This window comes from Dreissena polymorpha, chromosome 3 (genome assembly GCF_020536995.1).
Source record: "Dreissena polymorpha isolate Duluth1 chromosome 3, UMN_Dpol_1.0, whole genome shotgun sequence".
Lineage (NCBI taxonomy): Eukaryota > Metazoa > Mollusca > Bivalvia > Myida > Dreissenidae > Dreissena > Dreissena polymorpha.
This window is the reverse complement of record NC_068357.1, coordinates 65,382,720-65,394,224: the sequence shown is the minus strand read 5'-3', so window position 1 is coordinate 65,394,224 and position 11,505 is coordinate 65,382,720. Positions and strand designations below refer to the sequence as shown.

The window sequence follows — 11,505 nt, the reverse complement described above, 5'->3', positions numbered from 1 at the left end:
GGAATAACAATTTTTATGCCGAAAACAGATGTTGAAAACCCGACTTTGTTTTATAAGTAGTAGTCTAAATATACAATGAGTTTTCCGAGCATTAAATAAACATATTAAAATAAAATTCATGTTCGTATCAGTTGAAGTTCTTGTTAATAGTAGAAGCAAAGAACACAATAAAACGCTGATTGGGCTTACTAATTTGAGGCAAGAAAAAACACATCGCGCTATTATATATAACATATAACGCGCATCCGCAAAGTTCGAGCGCCCGTCTCGGTGCCGTCGTTTCCGGTGAAAGTTTCGCACAGGAGCTACCGAGTTTGGATATGAGACCACGAATCATGGCTTGACTTTATATATCAGTCAGCGTAGTACCTGACCAGACTGCGCGGTTGGACAAGCTAGGATGGACCAACTTCGGCCGCATATGACATAAGACCCATTTTCGCATGACGCGGGTCATCTGACCTTTATAATGTGTATATAGCTTTGAATGGAATTTGCACATAGTTTTTGGCATGGATTTATTGTTATGTTAATGTGTTGCACGCTTTCAAAAGCAGAGGGCATATATAAGATCAAGTATACTACGGAGTTCATTTTCTGTTGCAAAATGAAATGCAATAAAGATTGTTACTCAGCGGTGTGTACAGTATGACAGCGTTGTCTGTCTGCGATGCATTTATACTGGTTCTAAGCTGGCATACTCACCAATTGGACTCAACCATCTGCTCGAACAAGAAATGATAAGTTCTACTAGCATAAACCTTTAATTGTAACTCATTTTAAAAATATTCATGTTATTTATATTATTCAATTTATTATTCAAAATTATAATTATTATTTCCTTTATTGTTGTTTTTCGCATTAAGAAACTTATTCGGCTTACGAAACTGAAAAATCCCATGGGAGAAAAAAATCCCATGGGAGAAAAAATCCCATGGGATTTAAAATCCCATGGGATTTAAAAATCCCATGGGATTTTTTATTTTTTTTTAAACACGACTAAACGCATTAAAATATCGTAGATGTTCATCATTTCATAAAATATGATGTTTCTGAAAGTTTCATGAATAAATCTCCCAAAATAAGAAAAAAATCCCATGGGATTTTTTTCTCCCATTTTAAAATGGGATTTTTTTATTACTAAATATTTTTATATATAATTGGCATAAAACCAATATACAGTCCTTAAATAACGTTAAAATACTTGCAAACGCAAATAAAACACGTTTTTTAAAATGTTCAAAATCCCATGGGATTTTTCTCCCATTTGCAAATTATGGGAGAAAAAAAATCCCATGGGAGAAAAAATCCCATGGGAAAATCAAAAATCCCATGGGAAAATGCAAAAATCCCATGGGAACCCCAACTTTGCTTATAAATTTCATAGTGAAGAAAACGCGTTTTTTGAGTGAAAATAACCAATTATTAATCAACGATAAGACTTTTATCGCATACTATGTCTCAAAGTAGCAAATGTTTAAGAAAAAGGGTACTTAAGTTTGCGAAATTTCGGTTTCGCAAAGTTTTTCCGGTGGCCGTTATTTAAACACGGACGTTATTTCGAATTTTATAATGCGACACCAGAAAAGCAATACATGTACAAGGCGTGATAATTGCCTTTCAACATAAAACATGTAGCGTTACTCATTGAGTATCTGTTACGTAAAAAACGAATGTAGTAATAGCCTGACAGAAATGCGATTGCAACGCAGACAGTGTACGATTAATTCCGATCGACTGTGTTATGGCAAACGCAGTCAGTTTAAAGTGATATTATGGGCCTCTAACAGTATATAGGTGTATATCGCAACCGTTGTTTATTTTTGATGTTTTTACTTCATATACACTTATATATGTTAATGAAGCATCAAAATACTAAAACAATATCCCGGAAAAGGAAAAATAATTTATTTGAATATCAACCGTACTTTCGTTTTGACAACTGACGACAGAAGTTATTCGATGTACGATGTGAGTCTAAATGTAGTTTTCATACAGATTCGTTTATACAACACAAAGACACAATTTTGTTTTACGGATCATTTCGGCTTAGAGGACTGGGTGAGTCATGTAAAATATCGAAAACAATATATAATTTTTATAAACAACTGGTAGCAAGATGAGTTGTAGATAATTGGTCAGCTACCACATTTTAACTAATTCGTTTGACCTGTTAATTCTTGTCAGCTCAATTCGACAGTGAAAAATGCCCATAATATCACTTAAAAAATTTTTATTCAATACAACTCACATATATACAATGGCTGATGTCTTTTGTCAAAGAGGCGAGATACAGCAAAATTTAGATTATGTTGATTAAGTGCAAATGACGAAATAACACTCCAGCTCCTTTTTCAAAAAAGCGCTATATGAATACAAATTAATTTGATAACATGTTATAATATTGTATTGTCATAGTATTGAGGTTGTAATACATATGCATATGGTCAAATTACTAAATTATAACACAAGCGCGAGGTAATACGTGTATGTTTAATATTATTCTAATGAAGCTGAACGCTACAACTACTACTACTACTACTAATGTTACTTGTGTTACTTTAGGCAATACATACACAAATGTGAATGTGCAGGCTGCCTGCATGTACTTTACAATTAACAATTGGGTATATTAAAGGGATTTATTTCACCGATTTCGGCATGTTTCGAAGTTAATCATTACAGAATTTAAATTGATAAATTTAAACAATGGAATTAAAGAGCGTCAATATAAAACAAGAATAAAAGTAAAGAAAGACAAAAGTAAAACATATCTAGGCTCGATCCACTGACCCTTTGAGTTAAAGTCAAGCGCTTAAACCACTCGTCCATCCATGCTGATATAATCATAGAGGTATTTTATACTTATATAAGCAATCGTCGTAATGTTACAAAAACAACGATAACAGCAAAACTCGTAAAAATTATTCCATCGTTTATAATTTTCAGATTTTAAATTGTCAAAAGATGCAAATAAAATATATTTTAGAGCATGATAAATGTTCAGTATTATTATATCCTTGCAAATCAATAATTACAACGCACATTTGCAAATCTAAAAACATTCTTTCAATTTTGTCAATCTATCAAAACGTGAACAGGTTCCTTTAATAAGCTTAAATCTGTATCTATTTATCTGAATCATTGGACATCTCTCTCTATTTATATGAAATACATTTTCAAGATGCAAACATCTCTTGAACACATTGTCAAATATATCACTAAAATGTATGTAATTAAGAAATAAACGTAATGATTCCTTGAATGATAGCACACGTTTGTATTGGCTAAACAATAAAAAGTATTATCATTAATTAACAAGAATATTATCTCTGGAAAATATCATAAAACATTCTCAAAGCAGATTCAAGCATATCCGGAACAACATTTCATACTGAAAACAATCATGTGTATCAGCACTGCCGCTGTTCAGGTAGATAATTTTTCATGGTAAACTCATCCAAGGTACAACTTGTATTTAAAACCAATAAATCTCAAGATAAAGCACTAGTATCTGCTTTTTGTTTGTTTTAATTTACGACTTGATTTGTCATGTCAAATATTATTATTATACATATTGTTAATTACAATAAATAAGTGTACCCATTCATCTCAAGAATGCAATGTGTTTATCTGGTGTTTTGCTAGTCTGTGTTGTCAACTACTCATGGTACCCCTTTAAGAGCCTCAAAGGTCTTGTCAACTGTCCTTTGCCAAATGTCTGGACTGCAATTCAAATGGCATACGTAAGTTCCTGCACATTTCAAACTGCAGAATGAACGTCGTAAGGTATTGTGTAACTTAATTATCCAAACAGCACGTGTCACGTCCTAGACGCCAAAATTCTTAGCGCCACTTCGCTTACCTGTGATGTAATCAAGTGTGCGTATCGAATTATGTAAACGTATGATTGCCAAATAAAGACGCTTATGGTCTAAACATACACTCAACTGACTTGCTTAGGTTTCTTCACTACTACTAACGAACTAATCCAGTCAGTCGGTTTATTCACCTTAGGGATGATCTTTTCTTGTTTCATGCTGTCTAGTTTTGTCTTAAGGCTTTAATTGAGTGCCTAATGGGACTCATCTGGGCGGATTTATCGCAGGAACAACATCTGGTTTCATGTACAATAGACCAGTTTCACAATACGAACACTGTTGCTATTTTTAGATATCACGTGACGAGTCGAATCTCAGAACGAGGCGGAACGTGACAACTTTCTTTTCCTATGTTATGGTCACATAACCCCAAACCGGAACTCCTGTTTTTAAGGTTACATGCAGTCAGTTTGATACTTAGCACACATTGTTCAGTGCATGCTGCATAGGATTTGTAAAATACATTGCAAATGGAATGTTTTGGTATCAATTTGAAGGTATATTTGTAAGCAATAAGAAAAAAAGCCATTTTTGTGCTGTACTTTTTCTGTTGATGGTTCCCGGCTTTGAAAGTAGGTCATACTATTTGAGCCCAAAATGGTCGCCTGCACAGCTGTCAAAACCGGTTTGCCTATTCTAAGGTGAATATTTTGAGTTACAATGTATAGAATTTAATGACATCCATTTTTTACAAAAGATTATGCATTTATCTTTCATATGATGTATGATGATATAGTGGGTCATTGCTTGATCATGGTAAAAATTGATATCGAACTTCAACTATTTTATATGTAATATAGAAGGAAATTAATTGCGCATGCGTAACCTTATGCGAATGGTGGAGAATAGCGAGCAGTTGACTTTATGTTTTACATTCGGGACGGTTATAACATTATTACAGTATGTGTTAAGTCAATAAATTGATAAATACTTCTTAAATAAACATTATAACAACCATAATAATAATTCAACTACATACTATCTAGCACAATTAGAAAATACTTTTAAATTTTATCTCATCTTTATTGACCTTATCGCGATGACGTCACAAAAGGGGAAGTCCCTTAGCGACGGTGAAAACAATGCCCTAGATAAGTTCGATTTACTACGCTGATTGAGCACCTCTGCTGATATTTCGTCAATTGCATTCCTATTGGGAAGGTAATTAAATGTCCTGTAATTGGTGTTTAAAATGTCTTTTGAATATTAGGAAGGGTTAGATTGCACTTCGAAAGCCCGATATGATCAGAAAATAAAACTAATTGGACTTAATGAATGTCCGTACAAATTGCAAGCTGGATGTTGGAAAAATGACCCGACCAAGTGGCCGATGATCGAGTACTGCGACATTCATGATTAACTTTCTCACTGAGACACCGGGTAAATTCGTTTATTCTGTAATAATGGGAGTATCCTTGTAGATGTTGATGTAATGAGTATTGTCGTTCTTTTTAGGGTTCATTCATCTTCGAACATTATAATTATATTTCTACTATGTCAATTTATCATGCTAATGTGAAGCTGTAAAATACGTAGGGACATCTGGTACATGACTTACTGAAAGCCTTAGTTGTCTTCATTGTAATGAGTACGAGTGACAAATATTAAAATTAACACACATATATCTGTATAAATATTTGTGTTTTTCAAACATTATTTACCCCCGTTTCTGTTAAACGTAATTTCTTTTTTATGATGTCGATCGTTTATTGTCGTAACATTAAATCTTAATACGGAATGACGTCTTTTTAATTAACTGATACACGCTAAATACGTTACTTGTTTTTCTACGTAAATTTTATAATTATTACACACTTTAATAAATTAATCGGGCAAGTATCTTTACGGTGTAAATTTCTGATAATCTAAATGGACATGACTTTATATTTGACCATATGTCACATATCTAATTTAAGCAACTGTTAAGTACATCGGCGTTAATTATTCATCCAAATGACTGCTTAATTCTACCAGAAAGAGGAGACAGACTGACTAATGGGATTGTTTACCCTCGGGACTTCGGTTATAAAACCATTGCCCGAGCACACTGCTTAACATAAAACTCTGCATGAAAAGGTCGAAAACGGCCATAAAATGGACAGCCCGATTTTACTGGGCTGTACCATTGATATAAATAGAAAACTTTGCAGTGTTGGTGCGGTGCCTTAATAAAAATCTATTGGTTTAAAAATATCTAACCTTTATAAAAAGCGTTAAAAAGACGCAGTACTTTAAAATGGATGGGCCTAACGCTGTTAAAAAGCTGCGTTTTTATTGGTTGATGCACTTTTAAAACGTTGGCGCTGATTGGCCGAAATTTCTTATTAAGGATTGCCAGTAGGTCAATCCGTTTATAAATAGATTTTTCCCACGGCTGACGTTGTACTTTAACAAAAAGTAAACAATAATAGTTTATATGCAAAAAATATAAATGAAAGAAAAGGATGAATTAATCCAAAAGAACTTGGAGTTGTTTTATAGTTATAGATTACTATGTTTATGTTATGTTACTGTACTTATTATTAATTATTATCATTCAAATGATGTGGTTATTGTATGTTATTGTTTGTTTGTTTTTGTTTTTTTTTTGTTTTTTTAGAGGAGACATGGTGGCATCTATCGTGTTAAATGACACTGTCTGGACCACCCAGTGTGGTTTATGACACCTTTTTGTCAGTTAAGTTTGGACAATATTTGATCAAAACGAGATAATCGGATTATGCAAAACAATGGGGCAATTAAACACCAGAATACAAAAGCTTACACGATTTTAAGACTGATGCAAACTATCAAATGAAAAATATTGCATTTAATTTAATTAAATGTTTGTTTATTTAAGGTGTCAACGTGTTTTATAAAGCAACTGTATATTCAATTATTTCGGCATTAAAAATTTGGCTTAAATGACTGCTCAGTATGACAAGAGATGACATAGAGGTATCATAAATTGTGTTTAATGACCACATGTGGTTTATGCAGAGCCCCAAGTATAGGTTCCCAGCTGGCTCTATGACACCGTGTTTTCTTTGTCTGGACAGTATCCGATCATAACGAGATAATCGGTTTGTGATGAAGAAAGGGGCATTCAAATTCCTAACATGCGGAAACAAAAAGTGTCGAAATTGGTGTGAATTAAATAAAAACAATAACATTTATCATGAGAATTTATTTAATTCGTAACAAGGTAATAAGGTAACAAATATAGAGGTTCAAATAAAAAATTTATTGGTTGTTTGTTTTCATCCTTATTTGTGTTCGTTCATTAAATTAAATTAATTTTGAAAGAATTTCTATTTCTGGGTATTTTTATTCTAAAAAATGGTCGCGAAAATGTGCCTTAACTTAAGAAAATTGCGAGCAGTGTTAAATATTTCAATGCAAATAAAATGGCGACAGCGCTTTTGTTTTCACCGTCGTCAAGGGGCATGTAACTCTTACTGACGCAAGTGCCCGGATGTTGCGATAAGGTCAATACAAATACGTATAACCCATTAACACATCAGAGTAAAGGTGGTCTGAAGACCTAACATCGATAATATATATATATATATATATATATATATATATATATATATATATATATATATATATATATATATATATATATATATATATATATATATATATAAGCCGCATAATAAAAAGTATTATATGATTATCATTCTTAAACGTATGGGTGTGTTGGTGTGCGCTATTTTTCATGAACTGTCGAACTTGTAAGCGGTGAATCAACCATAAAACAAAGCACTATAAACGTGAAGTACTTGACACTATTTAAATTGTATGTTAATTTTCTTTTACATTAAATAAAATTTATTTAACAGTGTATGACAATATTAAAGAATCATTATATGCAAGTGAAGCACACGGACGTGGTGGAAATTGAACTGTCCAAACATGTATAATGTCAGATAACAGAGTGAGACTAGCGGCTGCTCGATTGATGTTGTAATATTGATCTCGTTTTCGTTGCGCTAATGCTAATTCAGTATTGGCCAAACTGTAAACGATGAAAAGAGGCAATATGATATACCACTTAATTTCAGTAATGGTGATATCAATCTCATGAAACATGTGCACGAACACAACCGTGTGTGAACAAAGGAAACAATGGCAATTGGTAATGTATGCTTTGAGAATATGATCAGGTTCGTGTTGTTTCATAAATATCCTTTGGAAATGCAGCGCGGCAAATTTTTATTTATTAGTGCATACATTATTAGATAAACACATGTCCATTTATGAATTGTTTGATGTATGTTTATCATGATATGTTTTTAGCTAATTATTTGTTTACCAACACAATACACAGATGGTATATACCATTATGTTTTTTTCGCAAAGTGTTTCATATTCGAGGCGTACAATATCAGATCGGTTTCAGACGACAATATTATATATTCGTAGCATTCAATAAAAACATCACCTGTTTCAAGTAATTGTTTCCAATGATGAGCAGACACGCATGTGCTACAATGCTCGTATGTTACATAGGACATTTTTAGATTTCCATATGATATATCATATAACTGTTATGCATATGTGTATAGATTATTGTGATGTCGCATTATATAAAATATCACCAACAAATTGTCTATATATAATTGAATGTTTGTATAGTATTGTATGTAATTGAGACTAAAATAAAGAATAAATGTTCATGTCTTACTCTTCACTACGATGGTTATTCACAAAAAGCCTCTTCGATTTCTTTCTTAGGCATACCATCATAATTATAAGTTTAATAAAGAACAACATATCAACTTCTTATGCGGTCCCAATTGTTTTATTCCGTTCAGTTTTGTATCACTTATTTTAGTAAATGTACATAAGGAACGAATGTAATGGTAATTTTTACAAAATCTTATTCATCTAATAATAGCAATAGTTGAGTATTTGACTTTTAATATCTCTAAGAAATGACAATGCAATACCACTACCACGAGAAGACACGGGGGTATCATAAATTATGTGGAAATGACCAGACATCCGCAACATGTGGTTTATGACCCCTTGTTGTTATTTAGTATGTGTCTGCACAGTATCTGATCATAACGAGATAATGGGTTTGTGCTGAACACAAGGACAATTTAACAACAGATGTACCAATAAACAAGATTATTGATAGATTTGTGATTAAAAACCGCGATAAAAAGGCTCAAACTAACAGTGTCAAAATTTGTGCAAACATGTGAATAAAAACAAGTACTTTAATCAAGAAAATGTATACAATGTATTGACACCTGAAATGGGAAGTAGATATTTACTTACGATGTCATCTTGTGTTGACAATATCGTAACGTCAAAAGCGTGATGGGTTGAAATTAGATGCGGCATTGCGTGGTATTATAAACGGCATCACGTTCCGACTCGTTCTGGAATTCTGCGAGTCACGTGACTTCGCGCTCTTATCGATTTTGGCTTATTGTGAAAAGGGTCTATTTGAATGTAGCAGAATAACCTCAGTGCCTTTAAACAAATGACCGCACTCAGTCAAACTGAGTCACGGTCAAGGTCTTTATTATCAAGTGAGAATGTCAAATGCACTAGTCTAAGATCTAGGCAAGATTACACACCCCATAACGGACGTGATTTGCTATTAAAAATGTAGAAATAATTTAAATTACCTTTGCTATGTAACTGCATATAAGATTTATCTGACCTCGCATTGGAATACTGTTGCCTATGTAGCTTGTAAGAGTGTGAACAGCTGGCTTTAATGAATGAGACATTTGATTGGTTGTATTTTTAATAGGTAGTATATTCACTACAGATCGTGTGTCAATTTTTAAATGTTTTACTGTATTAGAAGACCGGCCTATATTTCAATAAACGTTCGATCTAGAACACTTTTAAAGAGCATACCAATATCATTATTGTAGTATGTTTCTTCTCACTTTGAGGTACACTCACTGTTACAAACACACTTAACTGAACTACACTAAAAACCAGGTTGATTAAGTTTCTTACATGCTTGGAATGTTTTTCCATGTGCATGACAGTTTCGTTTCGCGTGTCAAAGTCCGCAGTTGTTGAACGATTTAGTGCTCCGATGTGGAATGCCTCGTTCACTCTTCGGAAAGGCTCGTCTTGCCAAACCCGTACCCTTGACCTTCAATCCCGTGTTATTAACTGCTTCCTGTAAGCTGGTTTCGCCACCGACGCAACGCCATTCGATGCCGTAGATAATAATTTATGTTATTGGTCCTTATCTAGTTTGTTTAAATGTTTTAAAAGAAAAATCATCCAACCAATGTTATTCAGAATTGATTTTCATTAATGAAAAATATTACATAGGATTGTCCATAATGTGATGCTCAGAGAAATATTAATCATGTAATACAATATACTGTATGTTTTAAAACATCACTACCTAATATTGCTAATATTTTGCACAAATAGAGGGATTTCTAAAGATATAGTGGCAATAAAATTGTGACATCGTTACATTTGTTTCAGCCAATGAATGCATATAAACGATCTACGAGTATACTAAACAGTCGTGTACGAAGTGTAGTGTATAATATTATCATATGTTCAAATTCAAGAAATGTGTTTCTTGTTTATCTTATGATTAACACTATGATGTTGATTGTTTTTCACGCAATATTATTTTTCTATTGTACCTATTGATGTTGTTGGAAAAAGTCCGCTTTACTTAGGATACAGGCCTCTTTATACAAGTGCCTCCGGAGACTGCTACGCACTCCATACCAACGAATACGTGTTATATGTTATTGAAATTTGATCTTCTTGAGTGCAAAATATGACATAAGGTAGCCCCTCATGTATTACTCAGAGAAATATTAATTAAGTCAACCAATATATTTATGTTTTAACACATCGCTTCCTAATATTGCTAAAGTATGAAAAATACTGGGATTTCTAAAGATATCGAGACAAGGAAAATGTAAAATCCTTACATTTGTTAAAGCTTATGTTTGCCTATAAACGACCTCAGAGTATACGAAACAGTCGTGTACGATGTTTAGTGTATAATAGTATCGTATGTTCAAATTTAATAGTTGTGTTTCTGGTTTATCATATGCTTAACAGTGTGATATTGATTGTTTTTCACGCAATATTATTACCTATTGTACCTACTGATGTCGTTTAAAAAGTCTTGACTTAGGATACAGGCCTTTTCACACAAGTGCCTCCGAATTTCATACCAACGAATACGTTCGAGACATTACCGCATAACTTTATAGGCCCACAAGAACCATTCCGACTACAGTCAACCGACGAATGCTGGCTTCGTTTCTCATACGTCACAACTGACAAGGCACGACTCACTGTACAAGACTGTGTGTCAGGGTACGCTAGAGGGATGACGCCATCGAGGCCGTCAGACTTAAAGCTGGATGAACAATGTCCTAGAGTGGACGTCCCCTCCTCCCATGTATGAACAATTCACAGCTGTCAACAAAAGACCTGTTAAAATAGGGATATTTACAAAATAGATGGTACTGCAGTTGTAAATGTTTTGTTATGTATTAAATGTTAAATGTTATTGTTAAGTGATCCCGAATAAAATATGATCGACGAGGATGAGATTCGAACTCACGCGGGGAGACCCCAATGGATTAGCAGTCCATCGCCTTAACCACTCGGCCACCTCGTC

At 33.4% G+C, this 11,505-nt stretch overlaps 1 non-coding gene across 1 annotated transcript; it reads right to left on the bottom strand.

Moving 5' to 3' along the window:
* Positions 1 to 11,423: 11,423 nt before the first annotated feature.
* On the bottom strand, positions 11,424 to 11,505 carry Trnas-gcu (transfer RNA serine (anticodon GCU)). The gene has a single exon. It is a non-coding gene; the product is annotated as a tRNA-Ser (tRNA).